The following is a 4,588-nucleotide window of genomic DNA, read 5'->3' as shown; positions in this document are numbered from 1 at the left end:
ACTGAATCCCATTTTACAAACATTCTCTTTACTCACAACGCTGTATATCTTTCTTTTATTGACACCTCGAATTAAATACGCTTATGTTTGCCATCAAAACCCACCAGGATCTCACTCCTCCATGTATCTTTAAACTTCCCCAGCCTGCAGCCCCACCCTATTTTTGCAACAAAGGGACATAGGTGTAGGAATGGGCTATTCAGCCCCTTGATCCCGCTCCACCATTCAATTAGATCGTGGCTGATCAGTGTTCTAACCCCATGTACCTGCCTTCGGCCCATATTCCTTGATGCACCTACACAATAAACATTTGTCGATCTCACACTTAAACTGAACAATTGAACGATTGTCCACTGCCGTTTGAGGAAGAGAGTTCCAAACCGCCACCATTCTCCGCGTGTAGAAAGATTTCTAACATCTCTCTTGAACGGCTTGCCCATAATTTGTAGATTATGGCCCCTGGATCTGGAGCCCTCAACAAGTGGAAACAGTTCATCCTTATGCATTCTGTCCTTCCTTGTAAATATTTTGTAGACTTTACCTCTCAACTTTCTGAATTTGAGAGAGTAAAGGCATAATTTTCCTAGTCTCTCCTCTTAACTTAACTCCTGAAGTCCAGGTATCATTCTTGATTTGAACACCCTCCAGAGTGGCACGATGGCACAGTGGTTGGTGCTGCTGCCGCGGGGCTCGCGGGACCCGGGTTCGGTTCCCTGCCTTCGTTGACTGTATGTGTGGAGTTTGAACGTTCTCCCCATGTCTGTGTTTGTTTCCTCAGGGTGCTGCGGTTTCCTCCCACTTTCCAATAGACGTGCTGGTAAGGTGCATTGACCATGCTAAATTCTCCTTCATTGTATCTAAACGGAGTGCGGTGTGACTGGAGCATTTTCACAGTAATTTCATTGCAGCGTTCATGTAAGCCTACTTGTGACACTAATAAATACATTTTTAAAAAATCTTTCCGAGGGTGTGGTGCCTCACCCTGCTCACAATATTATAAGTGGGGCCTAACACGAGTTTCCTTTTCACAACTGCAGCATGACATCTGCATCTCTAATCTCGAGTCCTTTAGATATGAAGACACGCGTTCTTTTGGCCTGCTTTACTACTATCTGCTCCTGTTGATGGTACTTTAATGAGCAAGGCACCTGAGCTCCCAAATCTCGTTGGACATTCACTGAATTTAACTTCGTCCCTTCTAAAATAATACCCTCATCTATACTTTTTCGATCCGAATTGGATAACCTCACACTGGTATGGATTGAAATCCATTTACCACAGCTTGGCACATTGACCTAATCTTTCAAAAATTTGTTGCAGTTTTATGATCTCCTCAACACTATCTACAATGCTGCCCAATTTTGTGTCGTCCACAAATTTGGATATTTGAGTTTCTATGCCATTATTGTTAATGCACATTGTAAATAATTGAGATCCCAAGATAGATCCGCCACTCGTCAAATCCTCCCAATTTGAGTACTTATACGTTACTACAATTCTCTGTTTTCTGTTGCTCAACCAATTTCCTGTCCATGTCAGCTTCAATTCCATCAGCGTCCACCTTAGCAAACAATCTTTTCTGCAATCTCCCCAAAATCTATAATCCACATTATAGCAGTAATCTGCTCCATACTGAACAATACTTCATAACCCTGTAACCCACTGCACTTCCTTCAACTCTTCCCATCTCTGCAAACTGCTTCAGCCCGACAATGCCCCCATCACTTTAAATTCCATCAGCCATTACGACGCTTCCTGTCCCTGCATCCACTTGAACAAGTAGCAAACTGCACATATGTTTATCCTGCTTTACTTCTTATAATCCGAGAGGATATTTGTTCACCTAACAATGTTCCCTCGTATTTTGCAGTTTTTTAACCACTCCACCAATGTAGCTTTGAGCTCTTTGACTGAATAACTCTGAAATTCTACTTGCAAGCCACTCAACCCCTCTCTTTCTGTCATGTATCAGACCCCTGAAAATCCGTCTCACGATCTCCATGGCTTGGCGGAAATAATTTGTTTGATAACACATCTGTGATGAGGATGGAATATTTGATGACATGAAAGGAATTAACTCAACCTTTTTTCTCTCCCCCTCCATTCTCTATCTCTCTCTTTGTCCCACGCTTTCCAATTCTACTTGTCTCAAGCCTTCTTCAGAAACCTCCCTCTGAAGTCCCTGGACGGTTCATACTCTCAACTTTGAAGCCATCTCACCTGTTTCCTCACTCACTTTCATCCACCTAACCCCTTCTCTTCCCCTCTCAGTACCCTCACCCTTCTCCCTCTCTGACACGATCGCTCTCTTATAGTCTGTGTCTTCGTCACAGCCCTCACTATCCTTCCACATCTCTCACGCTTTCTTGCATTCCCCACCCCTTTCCTATTTCCCCTCACTGTCACTTTCTCCAAAGCTCTCAATCTCTCGGCATCTCCGACCCCTATTAATTTCTCTCTCTCTCTTTCTTGCCATTCATTCCTACTCTTCCTCCCTCCTTCATTCCTTCTCCTCTCCACTTCTCTTTCACATCCCAAACCCATTCATTCTCTCTCCTGCTCCCTTTCTATCAACCCATTCCCACTCATATGTCCCAATGGCTAAAAAATACATTTCACAGAACTGCGCTTTATCTCTAAGGATCCTTTCAGCTCGTAACATATGAATGGTTCTCTATGAATAAGTAGGTTACTCGATACATATATCCTGTGCCATTTGAGCGTTGGATGGGACCCTGTAGCTTTACCCTGTATCCGTGATTTGACTTGTTCTGGAGTGCTTGAAGAGACAATGTTCAGGAGGCTTCACTCAGTAACTAATCCTGCTTTGCGCTTGTGATGGAAGTGTTTGATGGGGACTGTGCAACGGAGCCTTATTCCATATTTATTCCTCAGAAAACCCAATCTAATAATTCATAAAAAATAATTTCAGGGGTTATTCTTTGCGCTGTGATATATGTATTTATTACATTTCTCACGTTAAATTTATGAGATCGTCTAAACTGGAACAAAACGAACATGCAGAGTTCAGAAGGAAATAACTGGTTGTACTGGAGATAGGTTAAATACTTGCAGATTACAACTTGAATACTGTGTGCAGATGTGGTCATCTCATTACAAGAGGGGTGTCATTGTAATACAGAGGGAACAGAGGAGAGTTACGAATACGTTACCAGGAGTGGAATAATGCAATCAAGTGGAAAGATTAGATTAGCTGGGGTTGCTCTCCTTGAAACAATTGAGGAGGGATTTGGAGGAGGGTGGGGTGGATTTGATTAAGATGTTCAAGGTTATGATGGGCAAATATAGAGCGGCTAGTTGGAGCTATTTTCTGCACAAAAAGATCCGTGACTGAGTTAAGGTGGCATTGATTTAAAGTGATTGGTTGAAAGATTACAGAAGATTTGAGGACTTGTTTTCACAAATAAGGTGATAGAAGTTTAGAGCTCACGGTCTGAAAGGGTAGTAGAGACATCAGCCCTCAATGAATTAAAAAGATTTATGGATATACAACTGAAGTTCCATAACCACCAACACCACGGAACATGTTGTGGGAAATTCTGTTCACTTGAATAGCTCGCTTTTTGGCTGGAGCAGACAAGGTTAGCAAAGTGACCTATTTTTGCTCCACAATGTCGCTGCATTTTCTAAATTCTCAAACTATCTGAAATATTTCTGCACTGGAGGGTTGCTTTGGGTTGTATTAAAGTGCCTTTGGTGAGTGGGGAACTTTTAAGGCCGAATTTAATTTAATTTGATGGTTAATCTCTATATCTAGTCTTTACTCTAATTTTGAAATTAGCTGAAAGTTACTCTTTGGGTTGTTAGAAATGGAGTATACTTTAACTTTCTCCTCTCTGAGGCTGAACGTGCTGCACTCAGCAAAGGACTCAGCTTCATACCCTTACGTTCTCTACGAATTTTGGGCGTGACATGATGCTGAACTCTTCTGCCACTGCCTTCACCTCCATGCTCCCTTCTTTGATCAGGAGCCCTCCCTCGTTCAGCAGCTTCTTTCACCCACTTACAGCATTCTCCCTCCACCTGGACCCCTTATTCTGGCATGTCACTTGCTCTTGAACTTTTAATTGAGAACTGTTGGAGTGGCATCGTCCGGTTCAATTTCTCTGCTCATCACATCCACTCAAACCTGTCTCTTTCCGAACTTGCTGCACTTTGATCTCTCATGTCCAACCCTGGCATTTTAATGAAACCCACCGACAAAGGTCTGGCTTAATAACGTCTATCTAGCAGAGGCTGAGCACCAACTCTCGGACACTATCTCCTACCTCCCCTTAGACCATGACCTCCCCTTGGACTATGACCCCACCTCCGAATATTAAACCAATGTTTCCAGGGCTGTCACTGACCATATCTTCTCCGGAGATCTTTCCTCCAGTGTTTCCAGCCTCATAGTCTCCCAGACCTGGACGGATTGCATCTACCTCCTTTCCAAAATCCACAAACAGGACTATGCCAATAAGCCTGGCGTGCCACCCTGTTCCTGCCAAATTGAAATAAATTCATCCCATCTTGAATCCATTCTCTCTTTTCTTGTCCACTCCTTTCCCAACTAGATTCTTGTTTC

This window comes from Mustelus asterias, chromosome 16, assembly GCF_964213995.1.
Source record: "Mustelus asterias chromosome 16, sMusAst1.hap1.1, whole genome shotgun sequence".
Classification (NCBI taxonomy): domain Eukaryota; kingdom Metazoa; phylum Chordata; class Chondrichthyes; order Carcharhiniformes; family Triakidae; genus Mustelus; species Mustelus asterias.
The sequence above is the reverse complement of the archived record's forward strand: the minus strand, read 5'-3'. Positions refer to the sequence as shown.